This window comes from Leptonychotes weddellii, chromosome 10, assembly GCF_054177405.1.
Source record: "Leptonychotes weddellii isolate Sample4059 chromosome 10, ASM5417740v2, whole genome shotgun sequence".
Taxonomy (NCBI): Eukaryota; Metazoa; Chordata; class Mammalia; order Carnivora; family Phocidae; genus Leptonychotes; species Leptonychotes weddellii.
In genome coordinates this window covers 117,841,810-117,864,163 of record NC_138378.1, presented here as the reverse complement: position 1 = coordinate 117,864,163, position 22,354 = coordinate 117,841,810, and positions in this window count along the sequence as shown.

Below are 22,354 nucleotides of genomic sequence, written 5' to 3'. Positions count from 1 at the left end.
TGCACTGGGCCACGCTACCGGCTTGGATGATTACAGGCCATGCTCTTCATCTCAGGCCGGGCTGTTGTATAACAGGACGCCACCGATAAGACAGCCGAACCGAACAGCTGTCTGCCACAGGTCTGGGGGCTGGGAGAGATCAGGGCACCAGCAGAGCTGGGTGCCAGTGGAGGTCCTCTTCCCACCTTACAGATGCCGCTTCCTTGCCCTGTCCTCATGGGGTGCAGCAGAGATCACCTCATTGTATCTCTTTTCATAAAGGTACTGACCCCATTCATGGGGGCGCCACCCTCACAACCTAATCAGCTCCCAAGGGCCCCACCTCCAAATACCATCCCATGGAGGATTAGGACTTCAACATATGAACTGGGGAGGTGGGGGGGGAACACAAGGCTTCAGTCCCTAGCACTCCTTGATAAACCCCCACCTGCTGGATAATGAGGACTCCAAGAGGTAAGCTTCACTTCCCACATCTTTCAAATAATCAATAAATTCAGAGCACAAAGGACATCAATGTTTTTTCTTAAAAAGAGAAGCAGTTCACATAGTGAACAGGTAGCTGTTTATGTATAGAACACATAAATTTTTTTAAATAAAACTGAAATGGGCACAAAAATCAATAAGTTTTTTAAAATATTTTTTAAAGAGTTATTTATTTTGAGAGAGAGCACGCAAGCAGGGGGAGGGGCAGAGGGAAAGAATCTCAAGCAGACTCCCCGGCCTGAGATCACAACCTGAGCCAAAATCAAGAGTTTGACATTCAACAGACTGAGCCACCCAGGCGCCCCAATTTCTTAAAAGTATTTTTGTGGGGTGCCTGGGTGGCTCAGTTGCTTAAGCATCTGCCTTTGGCTCAGGTCATGATCCCGGGGTCCTGGGATCAAGACCTGCATCAGATTCCCTGCTTAGCGGGGAGTCTGCTTCTCCCTTTCCCCGGCCCCTGCTCGTGCTCTCTCTCACTATCTCTGTCTCTCTCTCTCTCGAATAAATAAATAAATAAATAAATACTTTTTTTTTTTTTTAAGTATTTTTTACATCTCTTAACTTCATTTCTTCTCACACTACCTTTTGGAGCCCCAGGTGAGAAAATCAAAACATAATGTTTGGGATCGACCTAAGGTCACAGCTAGAATAATAGCTCTAGTTGACTCTTGGGGAAGGGGCTCAGAGGAGAAAACTCCTAGGCATTACTGCTTTTCTACTGTATGCACTAGCCTCCCTAGAACAGTGATCACCTCCAGGGCTGAATGCTTGAGCCACAGCCTCAACAAGGCCCGAGGGCCAGGAGTGAAGGAGGTGGGAGGCTTGCAGATTGCTCACCCTCCACCTGACACCGTGGGAGCCTAACAGAATATCACAAACAGTGGCAGCTGAGCTTAGCATAAGGAGCTGGCCAGAGTCAGATGCCACAGTCCGCAGGAGGGGCTGCAGGTCTCCCCAATAAATCAAAGCCCACTTTCTGCCACTGGAACCTTCCTGCTTTCCACTCTCTAGGGGCTGGCATCTCCCCTCACCCAACACTGAACTTCTAAACTTAAACCTCCTGTTGGCTGCTTCCTCCCCAAGCACATGCATATCACGACCTGTGGGGGGCTGCTTCCAAGTCCTTCTGCCCTCCGTCTGCAAGAGCAGTTTGCACAGAGATTACTGTTTGGAAGCAGAAGCACGTGGCTTGGTGTCTTTTGATTTCGGAGCTGATCAGCTAGAACAAGGCATTTTGCAAGGTGCAATGGAAGGAGACCATCTCCTCCGCTAGCCACTTCGCAGACATATGGCCTGCTTTCCCACCAGTTAGGAAGTGATTATTGGAGCAGCACAAACAGATTTTTTTGTCAAAGTGGAGGTGTGATTTTCTCAGGTTTTGTGGTAACACACACACACATATTTTTACCAGCCCAATCTGTTTTCTAGCAGCCCAGTGGCCGCAGGGTCTGGGAGGTCAACTTAAATACCTGGGAATCACAAAGGTGTGCCTGGTGAAGTCTCTGGAAGCTTCAGGCATATCTGACCTGACAGGAGGCTGAACCACCGCAGATGAGGCCAGTTGGCCAACGAGCCGTGAGTAAGGAGGAAAGGTGGGCTGCAGCAAGAACAGGCCTGGAGGCAGGGGTCCCACAGCCATTCTGGACACAGGCAGCCCCTCCCTTTCCTACCTGCCCAGGTTCTCACCTCTGACAGGAAGAACCACCACAAAGCCTCCTCTTACACATAGAACCCTATCACAGAGCTCATCTACTACATGGGGCCAGAACTTTTTTTTTTTTTAATTCGCTATTGCTGGTTTAGCTCTAAGATCTCTTTGAAATAAAATTTAAGACTTGCAAGAGACATTAGGGTAAAGATAGCAGATGGAACACATGCCTTTACTTTCATTACCTCCCTAATTACCTTGAAAACAGAAACTTTTTTTGTGTTGTTTTACAGTATAGATCTGTGCTATCCAATATGGTAGCCAAGTCACATGCACTTCATGGCCTTTTTATTAAATAAATTCTAAAATGTAGTCTGTCGTTTGCACTAGCCATGTCTCAAGTACTCAATAGTTGCATATGGCTAGTGGCTTTCTTACTGAACAGCAGAAATAAAAAACAATTCCATCATCGCAGAAAATTCTATTGGACTGTGCTGGTACAGACCCACAAGGAGCACAGTGGGGAAAGCACAGGGGAAATGACGGGAACTGGAAGCTTAGGATGGGTGGTAAGTGGCTGGACAAGTAGAATAATCTTAAATCCTAAACCAGAATTGGGTGGTGCCAAGAAGGCAGCTAGCCCTTGACCTTTGTCAGGTCTGGGCAGGAGTACCAAAGCAAGCCACGTGCCCTAACTCTGAAAAAAAAAAGGCTAAACCAAGATAACAAACTCTATTGAAAGGACTAAAAACTATCATCTCTCCTCTACCTGGACAAACATGCCTTCTTGATGACATAGGAGGACAATGTATTAGCTTACTAGGACTGCCATAACAAGGTACCACACACCACAGAGCTTAAAACAATGCAGTTCTGGAAGCTGGAAGTCCGAAATCAAAGTATGGGTGAGGCTGGTTCCCTCTGAGGGCTTTGAGGGATAAACTGCCCCTTGCCTCTCTCTTAGGTTCTGGTGACGGCCAGCAACCCTAGCATCCCATAGTTTATAGATGCACCACTGTCTCCATCTTCATGTGGCTTTCTCCCTGCATCTCTGTCTTTACATGGCCTTCTTATAGACACACCAGTGGTATTGGCTCAGGGACTCTCTCTACTCCAATATGACCTTATCTTAACTAATGACATTCGACAAGGACCGTATTTCTAAAGGTCACAATTTGAGGTACTGGGGGTCAGGACTTCAACACAATTTCCTTGGAGGACATAATGTAAGCCCTAACAGCCAGATTCAAATTAGAGTTCTCAGACATTTATGGGTTCCGCATCAGAACACCACATCAAGAGAAGAGCCCCTGCTCCTGACCCTTCCGTTCTTTCCCACCCCCTGCTCTTCCATGTCTGAGGGGCCTTGTCATTGCTCCATCCATACCTCCCACAAACCAACACCTCTCATTAGAAAGATCAGAAGATACAATAGAGGAAACAGAGCAAAACCCAAAGGCTTAGTTCAACAAGTCCAACATTTGAGAAGAGAGTTCCAGAGCGAGAGAAAGAAATCAAGGGAAACAGAGAAAAGAAAATCATCAAGATATAATTTAAGAACATTTCCGAGATCAGAGAGACATGAGTTTCTAGCCTAGGACTCATTGAATGCCTGGCATGATAGATGAAAATAGACTCACCCCAAGTCAATCAGCATGAAATTTAAGAACATTGAGGACAAAAAGAAAATCCTACAAGCCATCAGGGAGATAAAAATGGGTCTCATACAAAGGATCAGAAATCAGAATGATTTTGATTCTCAAGAGTAACCCCGGATGCTAGATTATAATGCAGTAAGGTCTTCAAAAATCTGGGAGGAAACAATTTCAAAACCAGAATTCTGTACCAAACCAAACTACTAAGTGTGAGCGTACAACGAAGATAGTGTTAGTCATTCAAGGTGTCAAAGTATTGACCTTCCACATACCTCAAGAAGTTATTGGAAGATTTGTTCCACCAAAAGAAGAGAAAAAATCTGTGAAAACAAGCATGAAACCCAACCCAAGACATGATCAAAGAGTAAACTTCAGACTTCCAGGCTTAGCTCCAACATGTAAATAGGTTGGAAGTAGTCACCCACCATTCTTACAACATGAAAGATCTGGAAAACTGAAAACAATGACTTTTCTTAGACTCATCAGAGACTGGTGTTGCAGGACAAACCATCACCCCTAAATTGGGAGAGACAAGTATCATAGCCAAGATCTTACATAGAGAGCAAAAGTCACCAACTAGAGTCATAAACTGGTAGAGACATTTAAGTGGTCATTTTGACAAATTGCTAGAGGCTGAGTGTGGACTAGCCTAAAGGAGAAAAACTACTGGGGCTACAGGATTGGTGGGCTTTCACACTTTTGGGGGGAGGCACGCTTTACTTCCAGGAACCACACCAAGTTCTCACAATGAAGAATCAAAAAAGATCCATGCCATGGTTCTGGCAGGAGGAGAGAAGGTAATCATGTATAATATGCCCCAAGCATTCTCCATAACAAATGCCAATTCTCCAAGAAAGAAGATTGTCAGGGCTATCCCAGCTGGGGGAAGGGCATTTCCCCCAATACAACACCCTCTAGCCTCCCTGTATTGCCTACCAGGGAAATGGTGGGGGAACATAGTTCACAGAGATCGTTGCCTCCCGGAAATAGATTGGGAACACAGATATAGCATGCTAACACTAATCAAAAGAAAGCTGGAACGCTATATTAATTTCAGACAAAGCAGCAGACTTCAAAATAAGGAAGATTATCAGGGATAAAGAAGGCCATTACATGATGAGAAAGGGGTGAATTTGCCAAGAAGACATAAAAATCCCTAACATGTATACCCCTAATAACAGAGCATCAAAATACATGAAGCAAAAATTTACAGAAATGCAAGAAGTAAATACATCAACTGTTATAGCTGGAGACCTCAACACTTTCTATCAGTAAATGACAGATACAACAGGCAGAAAATCAGTAAGAGTATACATGACCTAAGTGGTCAATGTGATCTACCTGACATTTATAGAATACTCCATCCAACAACAGCAGAATACATTTTCTTCTACAAGAATATAATTCAGTTTATATGAAGGTGAAAAACAGCAAAACTAAGCTGTGTTATTAGAAGTCAGGATAGTGGTCACCTCTGGAGAGCAGGATAGGGATGGTAACTAGGAAAGATGTAAGGCATGCTTCTAGAGTACTAGTCAAGTTCTATTTCTTGACAATGGCATGTGCACTTTGTGATAATTCATCAAGATATGTATGTACTTATGCTCTGTGTGCTTTTTTGTTTGCATATAATGCTTTGGTTAATTTTTAAATGGAGAAGCAAAGGAATCCCCTGGGACCATGGAGTTGTCTGGAGGACACACAGTGCAGATGCCCAGGGGGCTGCCAGTCCACTTGGAGCAGCTCAGGAGACTCCAGAATAAGTTACCCCAGGAAGATGAAATTGACCTGCTTCAAAAACATCTGGAATCAGAAGAAGAAAAGACAAGTGTCCCAAAGATAGGGAGAGAAGGAGATGGAGCCCTGTCTCCACAGATTGCAGGAAAGTACAGATGCTCTGAAAGAACTTTCTTCTCTCACCTAGGAAAAAAGGGTGGGGTTAGGGAGATGGTTGATGACTTTGGCCAAGACTCACGGGATATGGCAGACATAAGAGGAGCTCCCAGGCTCCCTGGTGTTCTCTCAACCTGTAAAATGGAGTCTTAAGGAATAGAAATATTATTTTTTTCTTCAACATGCTTCCTTTCATTAGGATGTATTACCTATTGCCATGTGACTTAGTGGGGCTTGTTTCATGAGAGAAAACAATGACCCTACCCGGATTTCTCAAATCCCTTGAGATGGGTGTTAATTCCAAGGTCAGTTTCAGTAGTACCTGAGGGCACTCATAACCCACTTGCTTTCTCTTTGCGCTTTCCCCCCTGGTGGATGTTATAAATGGCTTATATTCAATTTCCATAATGTTGCATTGTACCAGGCAGAGGTCAAGAGAGCAGAGTTAAATGAAATTATTAAATGGTCTCTCTACCCTCTTTCTCAATCCCCACATGTATTCATTCATCCGTCTTTTCACTAAAGGTTTGTTGATGAATGTAAGAACAAACCAGTGAAGAAATAGATGATTTCATCAGAGCTGCCAACACGTAACAAAACCGAACACCTTCACCTGCTTGCTGCACCTTGACCCCTGTCAGCTGCTGATGCCAAAGAGCCTTGAAATAATCTAGATGCCTCCATCCAATGGACAGAAGAGAAATAGACAAGGGAACTCAGCAACTACATAAATCAACCATGAAAAATCAGGAGGGGTTTTTTTTTTCCTGGCAACGTTCTTATAATTAACCTACAAACCTAAATTCTGTGGAAAAGAACCCAATGCAAAATCCCCAAGTAGTAATAAAATTCCCACTTCTTAAGTTCACATTTCAGGCATGCCTCAATATTAACTTCTCATTTCCTCCTCTCCTATGCTAATCAGGAGTGAAATAAATACAATCTTCAAACCGTGGCCTTAAATTTAATCCCAGGTCTCTAGGGGGCTTTACTGCTTTTCTAGTCTGGCCTCCTCATTACACAGATAAGAAAACCGAGGCCCCTGGAGAGAGAGCAAGCTGCCCAGGGTCACCCAAGGTCAGAGGTACAGCTGGGACCAGAACCCAAGCCTGCCCCTGCCTTTACCTACATTACCTCCACGAGAGGAATCCAAGCGGCACATGATGCCCATGTCCCTGCAGCAGCCTGACGGCCTGAGCTGGGACCAGCGATTCTCCGTGCTCACCCAGCCCCACCACCAGCCCCCAGAGAGCTGCGGCAAACCTCCTTCACCCTTCGGCATCTGCCCCGACACTCTGCCACGACAGGCCCACCTCCATCCTTCTCCCCAAGGCCAATCCCAGAGCCCTCTGCTCTTGCCCTCTCCCCCTGGGGCTCTCTGCCCTTCTGGGTCGGCCTCCTGTGAGAGCTGTCTGCCCCTCCCCCCACAACTCCCCCTCCTCACCTCCCACCCCACCACCTCCCACTGTCCCTCCCCACCCTCCTTAACTCCAAGAGACTCTCCCTAGTTCTCTGCCCCTAACCTGTCTGGTGAATTCCACCCTGAGGACCACCCCCTCCACAGAGCCCTCTCCCCCCAGCCTCGCAGGAAGAGCTCCTCTCTGGGTCTGCTTGCCTCTGGGTAGTCCTCCCTCAGTGCACCTGCCCAGCTTCATCTGCGGTAATCCTGTGGCTGGGTCCTGGCCCTCCTCTCTGTTTCACCCTCTCCCTGGAGGTGAGCACCCCCTCCACGGCCCCAGTTACCATAGAGTCCCCCCAGCCCCCAACATCCAGCCTGAATACACCTGCCAGATGCCACACTGATCACCCTCCAGAAACTTCACACTCACCTTTTCCATACCCTCCACGCACCTCTACACTTCTCCTTTCCCTACAACCTGTCCCTCGATTATCTCCCCGGCGTCGCTCGCCCCTCCCTCCCTTGCCCACTAATCTCCAGTTATGCTGAACTTTCGGGCCTTGGGGCTTCACACATGCTGTACCTTCTATTGGAAACACTAGTCCTCCCTTGCCCTCCCCCTCCCCCAACTGTTAAATGACTAGGTCCTAAGCCGAGATGCCACTTCTTCCATGGACCTCTGCCAACTCCCCAGGTGAGCAGAAGGAGACCCTCCCCTGCGCCCCCATCTCTCCCTGGGCCCCATCCCCCCGGAGCTGATATCTGGGTTATCCAGTGCATGAGAATGTGAGCCTGTGTCTACCTCGCTTGCCACTGGATTCTCAGCTACAAGCACAGACCTGGTTAAAAATGTTCCAGTTTGTTCAATTCTGAGTTGCGTGAAATAGGTGTTCACCTAGCTAGGTCATCCTCTAGACCATGAGCACCTGGAGGGCAGAGACTGTTCTAGCTCCGTGTCCCAGAGCCTGGCACACAGCAAGCCTTAGTGATGTTGCTTCTGTACCACTCTGCCTGAGGGACGCTGTGCCTGGTGGGTAAAGCAGGACTCCCTGATCCTCCTGGGCTCCGGGGAAGAGGAGCAGCTGGTCTAGGTGACAGGGGTTGGGGCCAATCGTGCGTGGTCATTTCGCATGGTCCCCAAGCCCCAAAGAGATGAGTTCAAACTGATGACGTCAACTCCATTCTCAGCAGAAGCCCAGCATCCTGGCTGCAACGGACATCTGACTGACATGGGGAAGATCTGCTGGAACGGGGCCTCCCGTCGTCAGACCTTTCTGTGCTGCCTGCGACAGGTCCCTGGGGAATGCCCGATACCATCCTGGGACCAGAGGAGCAGGGACCCGACTGCCTGTGTGGCTGACCTCCAGAGCACCCACCAGCCCGGGCACCAGGGCAGCATCCTGGCCTCGAGCCCCAGCCACACGCGCGATGCTGCAAACTGTGAAGAGCCAGGCGATGACCTTTGGACCCAGGGCTTTGCTGGCAAATTCGGCCACCGTGTCCTGGCCACAAAAGGCTGCTCAGATGGGGACCCAATTTCAACAAGCTGCCCTGAAATATTAGCCTCCGAGAACACAGCAAGCAACTCCCTTCTGCAGAATCAGGACACGGAGAAGCCCTAAAATTCGAAGGTGTGACTCCAAGCCGCTCAACCCAGATGTGTGCACCTGCTCGAGGGGCTGAGGGCTGGCGGGCACACAGCGGCCCACTGATGGCTCCCAGCCTCAGCTGCTCGCTGTCCTTGCTTCCGCTCCCCCTCTCCACCCCTCACAGCCGGCATTAACGCATAGGGGTGGGAGTCATACGTACCCCAGCGAAACCTGATGTCACTTTCCTGGGAGCACACAGCTCGCTGACAGTCTGGAGGGGGCCGTGACACTGAACTGGAGACAGTAGAGCAGAGACTTCTAGAGTTGGCACAGCCTGAGCAGCAACCTCAATTTACAAGTTACGAGTCCCTGGGTGAGTCATCAGTGTTCTCATCTTTAAAATGGGGGTAGTGATGGTACCAACCTCACAGGCATAAGGAGAGGGGCACATCACCTACGCATGGCAGGGGTGCCTTTTCCTCTTCTCTTGGTAAATTGGCCATATTTTTATTGCCCCAGACAAATAGAATGGATTGGTTCCGTGTCCTTTTGACAGACCTAGTATATTTCCATCAGTTGCACATTATTTCTTGCCCTGTGAGAGATCATGGGGAGAGAATGGCCCCTACCTGCCAGAGCCAAGCTTTGGCTCAGGGTCCCTCCTATTCACTGAACAGATACTGCTTGAGGAGCTGCATTCTAGAAGGGAGAGGTAGATAATAAATGATAAGCTTAATACATAAATAAGTTATGTAGTAGGTTAAAGGTCACATGGATTCTGGTGGGAAGGAGCAGGGAAGGGGAAATGGGAGGAGGGGGTTAGGGGTAGGTTGTATATTAAATGGATCAGTCAACATGGACCTCACTGAGAGATGAAATTAGAGCAAAGCCTAGAGTCAATCAGAGAGAAATCTGTGCAAAGACCATTCCAGATGGAGGGAATTTCTGGAGCAAGGCTTTGAGAGGAGAGCATGCCCAGCATGTTTGCAGATGCTTCCTCAATACAGACATCTGGTCTACTCCTTGACCCCTGGTTCTGATTCTAGGCATCTGCTGGCAGCCAGGATAGGGCCTAAGCCTTGTTCATGATAGTCCAAGCCTGGCCATGTCTAGTTGCTGAGACCTTGCCTCCCTGACCTGCCCAGATTCCTCCGTATCACCTACTCCTGCAGGGAGATCCCTCAGAGTGAACTGCCCTCCAGGACATCCATCTTTGCTATTTCCCACCCTGTGCTTACACCCTGATCAGCCTGTGGTATTAGACTTCCTTCTCCAACCTGCAATGGGGTCTCATCCCACTTGCCTCTTCAGGTCCAGCAGGAGGTCCTACTGCAGTGGTCCGTGCACCAACCTCTCCTCAGATGCTGTGGCTAACTATGCCATGCTGCTAAGCACATGCAGCCAACTTTCCCCAGTTACAGCTCACAGCCACCAGGAATGGTGGGTGGACTGGAGGAAGCCTTAGAAAGGGAGGGCTGCATGGGTAGTGAATAGACAGTGGATGGGTGCGTGGAGAAATGTGTGGACAGACGGATAAAGGACAGATGGATGGGTCACAGATGAGCTGACTCCAGCAAAGAAAACTGCCCTATACTTCCCCAAAAGCATTCTGAAGAGGAATGTTCTTTCACCCCTAAAGCACTGTTTCCAGAACCCACACCCCCACAAATACAGCCACCTCAGTTTCCAGCCCTCCACCCCAGACTCACACCCAAAGTGACTTCACCCATCTCCCTACACCATTGGTTGTAGAGTTGCAGACGCTTCATAGATATTCCCCAAGTGTCTTAGTGCCGACTGAGGTGGGCCAGTCATTTTCAAATCTTTTTTAGCAATAGAATTATTTCTTCAAAAGAAAACTCATGAAGAGCTCCAGTAGACAAAACAGAAATGTGAAGCTGGTCTAATTGAAGCGTAAATAAGGAACATGGCTAGAGCACCAACCCTTACTCCACCCAGCCCACCCTTTTGCCCTGGATTCCACAAAGCACCATTTACAAACCAGTCAACAGACCCAAGGGGCTCCAGGAGAAGCAAGAGCTCATGGTAGCCTATGGCTCATTACGTAGAGCAGAGTTACAGGAGGTGGCTGGAGACTGTGGAGAGTGGAGTCTATGAGGAGTGTGTGTGTGTGTGTGTGTCTGTGTATGTGAGAGAGAGAATATGTGTGTGAGAGAGAATGTGTGTGAGGGAGAGAGAGAATGTGTGAGTGTGTATGTGAGAGACAGAATGTATGCGTGAGAGAGAGAAGGTGTGTGTAAGAGAACGTGTGTGTGAGAATGAGTGTGTATGTGAGAGAGAATGTGTGTGTGAAAGAATGTGTGTGAGTGTGTGTGAGAGTATGTGTTAAAATGTGTATGAAAGAGTGTGTGACTGTGAGTATGAAAGGGTGTGTGTGAGAATATGAGTGTGTGAGTTGAAAGGTTATGTATGTGAGTATGTAAGAGTTTGAGTGTAAGTGTAAAGTGTGTGAGTGTGAAACGGTATGTGGAAATGACTGTGAAAGGGTTGTATGAGTGTGAGAGAATACGTGTGAGAATGTGTATGAGAGTGTGTGAGTGTGAAAGTATGTGTGTGAAAGGGTTGATTGAGTATATGGGTATAAAAGGTTTTATGTTTGAGTGTATAAGACAGAATGTGTATGAGTGTGAAAGGGTGCATATGGGAGTATATGAGAGAGAGTGTGAGTGTGCGTGAGAAAGAGGGGTGATGAGATCTCAATATATAATTTAACTCTACACAGGTTAAACACACACAGGCCACAGTCATAGTCATTTCACCAAATAGCCATAAAACTAAAAGATAAATAGGAAATCCCTAAATTGCAGGAATTTTTCTGAGTAGGGAGTGGTGCAATAAAGTGCTATCTGAACTAAGTCAAGCTTGCAGTGACCCCAGGGGAGTGGGCAAACAGAGAAGGGACTTGTTTTTCCCCATCAGTTGCCCCATAAAACCTTCTCCAAGGCTGAGAGTCTGGCTCCTGAGGCCCAGGTCAAGGACTGGTCTCCATGACTGAAGAACAGGGAGCCTCCTGGAAATGCGCCCCCTCGGTGGGGGAGTCATCCTCAGCAGGATCATTTGTGAGCCTCAGGTCAGCACCTTATAAGGAGGAGCCCTCCCATTGGTCACTCAGCATCCAGCATGGAGTTGAACCCAGGCCTTGGGCGCCAGGGGGCCCAGAGCCCACTCCCCCCAGCCAGGGTGCTGCTAGCCAGGAGCCCAGACCTTCCTGTGCCCCACCTCATGTAGCAAGACCTTCTCCCTCAGGGACACCATGACTTCACAGATCAGCAAAAGAAAGAGACTAAGCAACTTTCTAGAGACCACCTGCCAACAAGCAGTCAGACAGGGGTGTGCCCCAGGCCCATGCTAGAACCACACTGGGTGTTTACCCAGGAAAGGCACTTCGCTGAAGGAACCACTGAAGGAGATTCGAATTATAATTCCATTCTGGGGGGAGGGGGGTCAGAAGAGGTGGCGGTCAACCCTCCATTAACAGTTCCATTCAGGAACGGGAGACTAGGCCGGCCATACAACCCTACAGATAACCCCATCGTCGTCTGGGTTCCAGTGACTGAGCCAGCTCTCCACAGAGCCAGGAGCAGGGGCAAATTCTGCTAGGATGGGAGCCACAGACAAGCACATTCTCTCTCTCTCTCTCTCTCTCTCTTTCTCTCTCATTCTGCTTCTCTGATGCCTGCTTTCCAAACGACCTTGTCAGGGACTTCTCTCTTCTCTCTCCCCCACAAGACGGTGTTAGCCAGGTCCCATCTTCCCATCCCCAGGACCTTCCCACTCTAGCCATGCACTCACTTCTCAGCTTCCCAGAGGAACGGGTGTCCGCCACTGGACAGCCACATAAAACACTATTCTCCTCATTTTTCTCACAAAAAAAAGGCCTCAGATTTTCTGTCTGCTGCAGCCAGCGTGAGCTCCAAGCAGATCCAGGGGCCAGGGACTTCTCCTGCCCCACTTCGCCTGGAGGGTGTCACTCGGGGAAGCTACAGCTTCTCCTTCTCCCGGCCTCCAGAACCCCTCCTCTGGCCTTGGTGCTGCCAAGTGGCCAGGACCACTCTGCCAGGGGCTGTCAGAGTGTGGGAGCCCACAGGGGTGCGGCAGAGGGATCTGTCAGAGAGAGCAAGCACAGGAGAATGGCCTGAGACAGGAAATCAAAAGAAGCAGGAAGGGGCGGGGGAGGAGTAATAGTTTTTTTAAAGATAGCAGGAGACTGGTGAAGAAGTGACAAAGTGACATTCTTTTTAGCACCTACAGTGCCCGGCCCTGGGTCAGATGCCTAGCACCTTCGTAAGAGTCTTCTGAGCAAGGTTCATCGCATCCGTTTGACAGATGAGGGAATGGAGATTCAGACAGGTTAAGACGCTTGCCTGGAGTTACAGAGCTAACACTTTCCAACACTGGGATTGAAACCCTCGAGAGAATCAGAGGACCAGCTGGGATACAGAAGACGGGGGCAGAGGGCCACTAGGGCCTGTCCTTTGTGGCCCGGGTGTCCTGCTGGGTATGTGAGGACCTCGTCGCCCATGGGGAAGCTCCCCCGGCAGAGTAGGATGGGAAAGCACAGATCTCCCTCAAAGGACATCCAAGATCATGCCGGCAGGCCAGGCCCCAAGGTCCAAGAGTCACGGGGCTGAGTTTCCAGTTTCCAGGACACAGTGAGCCTCCACTTTGATAACATACTGTGTCCAGCGAAGGATTGAATCTGCCCACAGTTTTCCTGTTTTCGTGTTGTGACAATGAACTCACTGAGCTCTCCTTCAGTCGTGCTTGGAGAGCTGAATTTCTCACAATGTCTCTGCCTCACCCACGTCACGCCGAATGTGTGACACTATCAGCAGCAGAGGGGGCCACCAGAGAGCCGGCGGGCCGGGGCGAGGTGCAAGCCCAGGGCCCCAGCGAGTGCTCGGCCACTGGGAGCTGGGGAGTGGACGGGCACCAAGCGAAGAGCCCCAGTCTCAAATCTTTACGACTGACTCGACATCAACCCACTCACCAGGGCGCTCAGTGCTCATCCGAGGAACAGGGGAAGACTAAGGTGGGCAGCTGGGCACTCGTGCCGCGGGCAAGCTGGCCATTCAGGGGAGATGGGGAAACCCTCCACAAAACAGTCATCTCTCACGGGGACTGACATTTGGGAGACAACAGTCATGTCCCTCTTTTAAAAGCCCCGGAGCTGATGCTTTTCATCTGATTTGAGAGAAAGACATTTTCCCCAAAGTGTTTCTGAAATAGAGACAAGATACACACCTTCACCACTCCTCAGTAATGTTCTCTGGCCTAATTAATGAACATGTACCTCGGGAGGTTGAGAAGTGTTGCCTATCACCTCTAGATTTTTTAAGTGTGAGAACATCCAGAAACTGGCATGGTTCTAATTTCTGCTTGACAAGTCAGGGCAACAAATTTTAAAATGAAAAATGTGTCGCATTCAAGCTGCCTTTCCCTCCCTCCACACTAACCACTGGTAGCCTCGGAGTCCCGCTCCCTCTGGGCACAAATTGGGAGGTGCTGGGACTGCCCACCCATCAGACCACGTGCTCCTTCTGGCCACGGGCAAAGCCAATGCCTGGCAGGGAGCGGTTTGATAAAAGTTGATAGAAAGCCCGCTCTGGCCTGGGGTAAACCATTCACTGCCCTTGGCCTCCCTTCCACCCGCAGAGAGGGGACAACCTGGCCTTGGGACAGCCCAGGCCTGGATTCCTGCCCACCACCCACTTGCTGTGTGAGAATAAAGACACCTCGCATAAAATTCTGATTTTATCTATTTTACCTTAATGGTCATTTTATGGGAATACAAAGGCAGTAGGCAGAGCATATATAATTAGTAAGTCTCTGCACATTATACTTTGATTTAGAATTTATGGTAAAGGGTGCTGGACTATCCTTATCATGTATTAATAGCCTTATAGGAGGGATATACTCACCTTTAAGGATCCAGGGAGCAAGATTTTTACTCATAATAGAGTAAGTGCCGATGTATGTGTTTTATAGGGGATGCTGGAATGGCTTTCATGGATTTCTTCACTAAAAAGTCTCAAAAGTTTATTTTCAAAAACCATTTACTTTTAGAAGTCCTTATCCTGGCTGTGCCTAAAAAATGATCAACTTGATCCAACATGACTTATTTGTTGTTCTAGAAGCTGTAGGTGCCATGGACCCACTGTGAGATGCATGGAATGAGGTCCCCAAGAAAACAGATAAAAACCCAGAGTGGGATCACAGGAGACTTGGGAGAAGCTTCCAAGAGTGAAAAGTGCTCTCCCGAGGCAGGCTTCCTCTTCCGGGGCCGCTGCTCTGCCTTGCTGGTCTGCCCCCCCCGACCCCGCCAACCCCGCGACCGTTCCCTCAGCTTCCCGCAGTACTAACCCATCATGCTCATGTTCTCCAGCTACACGCTGAGCGCCTTCTCAAGACCACGGGGCTCTTCCTAAACCCGGGGAATCCTCCAGTGTAGGTGGCCGGGCCCAGATAAGAAGTGAACCCAGGAATCTCGAGGTGTCACAAACCGAGGTCACACCTCGCTCACACCACGAGTCCACAGGGTGTGGGGCTGGGACACACACGTTCCACATCTTGGGACCCAGCCTCTTCAACACATGGCTTCCAGGTAGGTCTGCCGGAAGGTGAGAAGGAAGTGGAGACCACACGTCAGCGCTGCGCACAGCCTGCTTGCTGGCCACCACTGCCCCATGTCCCAGCTGGGGCAGAAGACTCCCTGAGTGCCCAGGAAGAAGAGAGAGCCTGGAAGCTGGCTCACGCCACTCTGGTCCTGCCTGTGGATCCAGAGCTTCTGAGCTTCCCCTTCTAGGCCCTTCCCTCAGGCTGTCCACCGTAGTGGCCTCTGTGCAGACCTGCCTTCTGCTCCTGCTTGCTCCTCAGCCTCAGTGGGGCTCCTCCGTGTCCCACATGCCCTTCTGCCCACAGACTGTGCTCCGTGCCCCACGACCCTGCCCCTAGCACGCCCTGATGTGGGATCTTCTCTGCACGTGCCCGTCCCTGGCTGGACTGAAAACGCTTAGGACAGACATGTTTGTCCCTCCTCCCTCCTCCCTCCTCCAGCCCTGATGCACTCCTCCCAGAGCCTGCAGGCCCATCTGTCCAGCTTCCGGAGCCCAGCAAATACTCACCTGCCGCACCTGCTCCCGAGAGCCTGGGAGGAATCGTCTTAAGCCGGAGGGTCACGCGTTCACTAGATGGACAGGTGTGAGAGAGCGTACTGCTCTGTGTAGAGCTGACGGGGTCCTGCCACATGCCACACGGGCATAAGGGCTCCAGGACCTGCCAGCTCACAGATGCCTCGCTTCCTGCCACCCAGCGTCCATCCCTGGACATGTGCACGTGGAGAACAATTCCCTGAGACGTGTCATGAGAAGAGATGTCACTCAGTATATTCATTTTTGGTTGCTCCTCTCACAAATTATCACAGACCTGACGGCTTCAAAGAACACAAATTTATTATCTTACAGTTCTGGAGGCCAGAGTCGAAAATGCTTCTCACTGGGCTAAAATCAAGGTGTTTACAGGGCCACGTTCTTTCAGGTGCTTCCAGGGCACAATCTGTTTCTTCGTGTTCCCCAGTTTCTGGAGGCTGCCCATGCTCCGTGGCCCCCTGCCCCTTCCACCATCAAAGCAATGGCCAGTTGAGTCACATCATCACTCCAACAGTGACTCTGCCATCCATAGGGACCCTTGTGACTACACTGGGCCCATCTGGGTAATCCAGGATAATCTCCTTATCCCAGTATCCCTACTTAATCCTATCTGTGCCATGTTCACAGGCTCTGGAGATTAGGATGTGGGTGTCTTTGTTATTCTGCCCACCATAGTCAAAGAAAGGCATTCCCCTGGGACATGCTGTGATTCAGGAGACTCCCACCACTCTCAGCCAGCTAAGTGGCCTCCGGGGCCCACCCAGGTGGCATCTTTGTGATCGCTGAGCAACACCCGCCTGGAAGCCATGGGTTTAAGGACCTGGGGAAGGACCCTTCCAGGAACTGGGGGTCCCATGTTGAGAGACAGAAAGACAGACGACTGGTCTTCTTCTGTAGAAGTTTTGTCCAGGAGGCAGCATCTGCTGCTCTGGGAATCACGTAAGGGAAACAGCTAGAAGGAATAGGTTTGAGGAGTGGCCACGGCCCCCCATGAGGAGAGGAGGCTAGAGTCCTTACGTGGCTCTGGCCGAGGGAATCCTCAGGCAGCGAGGACATCCTGGGGACCTAGATTGATAAGGAAAATCTGTGTCCTAAGATGGCCTACAGAGCCAGCGAGAGAGTCCCAGTCCTTGCCCCGGGGCTCTTCCAGGTTCTTCTCCCTGCCACGCTTCGCGCACGCGCCGAAAGTGCCAAGTATGCGGAGGAAGAAGTGTATAAATTGCCCCCCTTTGTGCTCGGGGCTCAGACCTTTGGAGACCACTCTCCTCTGAGCCCGCCGGCGTTAAATAAACCTCTGATCCTCCAAGATCTCCGGGTGCCACTTGGTTCTTCCGTCGGGTGATCCAGTCCAGATTCCGTAACAAGATGAGGGTCTCTGAGGCGGGGGAGAGACTCGGTGTGGAGTGCTGAGACCTGGGGAAGCACAGGGGGGTCTCCAAGACGCCAGTGCCTCGGTCAGATTGATGGTGGGACAGACTCTTGTCGCAGACCCTGGAGAGAGGGGTGGCAGGGGCGGGGCACTGTGGGGCGAGAAGCAGAGCCACCCTCCGCAAGGTACGTGGGAACGGAATGGAGCTGGACGTGCGGTAGCCACAAGCAAGGGAAGCTCTCAGGGCGCTGGGGGGCACAGATGCTCAGCGTCCGCAGGACTGGCTTCTGCCCCGGAGCCCAGACCCTCTGAACACACAGACATTCTTTATCATTTCAAAACTCCAGAAATTCAAGAATCATGCAATCCTGGGATGGGACAGTATCCTGAAACGTCATCCAGTCTGCCCTACCTGCCAGAGGAAGGCACCATCAGCTCCTTTACAGAGGCTGCGAGGCCATCCAAGGCCACTGGGCAGGTCATGGTGACGTGGGGCTGGCACCCCTGTTCCTGCTTCATCCCTGATAACCACCCGAGAGGGGCAGAGCCAGAGGCGGGATCCGGGCCCCCTATTTCTTGCCAGGGCCTGCAAGCCTTCCTCTCTGGCAGCTTCAGGAGCCTGGCGGGGGCAGCCCAGCTGGGGGCTCAGGCTGCAGGCATTGGGAGCCCACAGGCCTGCACCCTCAATCCTGGCTCAGCCGCCCTTTCTAGCTGCGAAACCTCTGCTGGCTACTTAACCTCCCTGAGCCTGGCTTCCCCACTGGAGACGGGAGTCGGATAACTCCCACCTCACAGAGGAGGCAGGATTTCCCCAAGCACTCCCTTTCCCTCATTTCTCCTCCTCCTTACCAAATTCGAATCACGCCAATTGATTTTCCTCATCCGCCTCACTAATTTCTCGTCCTGGCAGTTTCCAAAGTAAAATACCGTGTTGTTCAGGGGCCACGGTCCGAGCTTCCTGTGGTCTTCCCGTGTGGGCCACATACCAACAGGGTGGGTGAGGAGTGGGGTCAGCCCGAGGACCCCGGCCAGCTCCAGCCCATTGTAGTGGCGCAAACAGTTTAATGATTAACTCTTTCTCCAATGCAGTCAGCCTCCCACGCACATTCATGAGATACTAACCCCTTCATCTCGTTCAACATAACTTGGCCGCCCACATTACAAGAGGACCAACATACTTGGCTTCTGAGTCACTCACGAGCACGATCTTTAATGCCTTTGCGGGGTGATTTATCATCAGGAATCACGTATGCTTTATATGTCAACAATTCTCGAGCCAACTTAACTTCTCTTGGCCTCCTGGGGGCTACTCTTGCCCCTGGGCTGTCTCTGTTCCTTCTCTCTCCCATCCTTGCCTCTCACCCAGATGGGCACCCCAGCCCCCTTCTGGACAACAGCCCGCGGCCACAACCCCTAACACCAACACGGTCCTTCCGTTCCCCGCCCCCCCACCTCCCTCTTAACACCCCTGCGTCCTAAAGGAACTCTGGATTTTCTCCTTCTTCGGGGAGCACGGCTGGTGTAACAGGGAAAGGCCGTTCCTTCACCCTCATTGATCCCTTGACGAAGCACAAATATTCTAAACACTCTCATCTCGCTCTTGTGCTTCTGCCAGCGCTTATGCTTTGCAAGCTCCCCACTATGTGCGGCCCCAAACTTCAGTCCCTCCTCTGGTTCTCAAGACCATGCAGCATTTGCCTCCAGCTGGATGCAGGCAGCAGCCCAGCCCTCTTCAGCATCCCCCACAAACCTAACACGGAATTGTTCAAGGACACAGCAGAAGCAAGGTGAAAACTTGGTGTATCCATTTCCCGTGGCTGCCGTGACAAGTTTCTACAAACCGGGTGGCCAAAACAAGAGTTTATTTTCTCTCAGTTCTGGTGGCTAGAAGTCCAAAATTGAGGTGTCAGAGGGCTATGCTCGCTCAGAAAGATCTAGAGCAAGATCTTTTCTTGCCTCTTGGCTTCCCTGGTTGCAAAGAATTTTTGTAGGCACATCCCTCCAGTCTGTGCCTCATCATATGGGGCTCTCCTGACGTGTCCAATTTCCCCTATTCTTATAAAGACACACGTGATTGGAATAGGCCCACCCTCATGACCTCCTCTTAATTTGATTATATTTGCAAAAACTCTAGGCCCAAGGAAAGTCACATTCACAGGTACCAGGGGTCAGGACTTGAACTTATCTTTTTGAAGGACACAGTTCTACCCGCAACACTAGTCCCATATCTGCCTGAGCCTAGTTTTCTTATCTTTACGATAATACCGCCCCCCGCCCCCAGCCCCCCACCAGGAGGGTAGGCTGAAAGAAAGAAGGTGGAACCCAGACACTTCCTGGCACAGATTTCCCAAACTTTTTCTGGCAAAACCCACAAGACGATCTTGTAGGTATAACTTCAGGCCCACCAGCTGCTTCTCCTCCTTCCATCTTTCTCTCTCCTAAAAATGTTTTGGAGTAAGAGTTGCAACATTAGAGACAAAGTCTGGAATCTGTGCTAACTTACATGTTTTTTAAAATTAAGGAATCATTGTCAAACTTGGCCACGTTACAAGGAATAACAATTTGCTTGAAACGTGGATTGTTCTTAAACAATCCAGAACCATCAGTTGGGGTAGAGCACAGAGTTACTCAACAAGCATCTGCCCCGCCCCCCTTCCATAGGGGCCAGGTCAGCAGAGCGGTTCCTTGAGGACTCAGGTCTGGGGTCAGACGGTCCGGCCGAATCCCAGCTCCCCGTGAGTCAGCCCCACAGCGGCGGGCCAGTCCTGTCAGCCATCTGAGCCTCGGTTTCTCGCCCATGAAACATGAGCACCCACCTCGTGGCACTGCTGTGAGGATGGAGTGGAATATGCTTGGGGAACAGGATGCACCTGGCAGACGCTGAGTGCCGGCCCGTTTGCTGCTAGAGTTGTGCAATCCCTTCCCTGCCTGGTGGAGACCCCAACGTGAAGCCCGAAGTTGAGGCCAGAGGTCTTCTCTTCAGTACTCGAAGGCCTTGCTAAATTCAACAAGAGGCCATTTGCTGAGTGTTTGCAGGGCCCTCGGGGGCTCCATAAAGCCACCTGGGTTCAACTCTGCAGAAGGTGGAGATCAGGGACCGGGCTCTCAGAAGACTCCGAGCTGTGCTCAGAGCCCATACCCAGCTAAATGGAGAAAATGACTCCCCGAGGGCCCCCCGCCTCCTAGACATGCCCCCCCTTCCCCACTGCTGCTCGGAGCGTGCTGAGATTTCGGGGAGCTCTGCAATAGTAACCCCAGCCTCAGATTCCTAGTCAGGCCATGACCGCAAACATGTTTCTAACTCCAGTGAATTCGATCTGATTTGTTCTGAAAATGCCATGGGAGGTTTTTGAGAATTGGAAGACTCCTGGGTGGTTGAGAATTCTGCGCTTGGGAATTCAGACCGGCTGCCTTGGGCACCCTGCACCCCCTGCGGGCACTCCTGCCTCACCCCCCAGGGTCTCTCTGTGCCCAGTTGGCCTCCAAGTGTCCCCCAGCCCCCACGTTCCTCTGCCCAGATTCCCTGTTTTTAAAGCATGTTAGAGACAACGCTGCTAAGGTCTTCTTCCTTCTTCCTTCACTGCATTCTCCTCCCTCACATTCCTAAAATGCTCTCCGCATCTCCGTGGCCCGCATTACTTCTGTCGACCTTGCAGGAAATGGGAGACTTTGGGAAGAATTGATAAGAACGGACACAGGGAGGAGAGAGGAGCTAACATCTTAATTAGATGTTACCGTGTGGCCTATGGGAAAGGTCCTGGAGTGCGAGGGGTATGTCCCAGAAACACTGCTACACAGTTGTTCACCACTTCCTTCAGCACCATTCATTCCTCGTCCTCATGTCATGATTTCTCATGCTTGTTCCGAGTCCACTTTATTAGCAGTGTGTCATTTTCTCCAAGTGGGTGGGGCTGGGTCTTGCTTTTTGGTGAGGGAGTTTATTCCCTTTTACGAAAAAAACAAAACAAAACCAACTGTCGTTTTTCTTGCTCTGTAGATGGGAAAGTGAACAGACACAGTAAAAGCAGGTTTTTGAATGCTGAGTGCCTCGGGAGCACTTTTCGAGTTGGCTTCCCTAGAGTGGCCCCAGACGGGGATGCACCAGAGGAAACTAGTCCTCCCAGGAGGGGAGCAGCTTGGCTGGCTTCTCACACCCGGGAACATGGACACTGCAGCGCTGTGCCTGGAGGTGTCCCGCCAGCTGAGCCCCAATCAGTGGCCAGGGAGCTGCCACAGGGGTCCCACAGACGCACAGGAAGGGCCTCCCCCTCAGAGTGTCCAAGCGCCCCCCTTAGTGGGGTGGCGTCCCTCATGGCCGCGGATTCCTAGCAGTAACGGGCACCTTCCAGCGGCCCAGGCAGGTTCTGGAAACCGATTGCCTTCTGCTACTCACTGACCAGTGTTAATCAGAGCAGCTGATTTTTTGTCCCATATTCCTGAATTCAGAATCACAGAACTGACAGGATACGGCCTCGAGGTCTATCAGAAAAGGCACCATCAGCTCAGGGACCTCCACCGGCTTTAGCTCTTCTGAAGCCCATCCCCACGCATTACTTCTCTGCCCCCCAAACCGTGAAGGCCCCTCCGCAGTATAGACTTTCCAGGACTCAAGCAATCATGGGGCAACCTGACCCCAAACCCCCTTTCCCTCTGCCTGTGCGCACTCTGCTGCTGCGGGTGCAGAGCAGGACTCCCTGTGACCCCAGGAGCCACTCCCTGAAGGGGTCCCCTAGAAAATGTCCCCAGGAAACAGACACCTCTGGAGCCTCCAGGGGCTCCAAAGCCTGCCTTTTAAAACTCTCCAGAAACCGGAGGCGGGTAATCTAACACTCCTTTCTGATGGGAGCTTCTGCACTGTCCTTTGCCCAAATACAATGGTCCTCATTAGCTTTCACTTGGGGCTTTGAACTCCACACAAAACCCTGGCCTCCCCGGCCTGCCCTGCCTGCCCGCTGAAGCCGGCCTGGGGCCCCGCTGCCCGTCAGCATTTCCTTTGTTGCCGCCTCTGAAGGTATTTATAATGGAGCCTTTTTTCTGCTCCATACTCAGCCCCATAGGTGAAATCTCAGCCGAGGAGGATGTTCTGCTTCCCAAACACCAACGCCTGAGAGCAGGCTAAGCTGCTTTCGAGCAGGACCAGGTAGTAGAG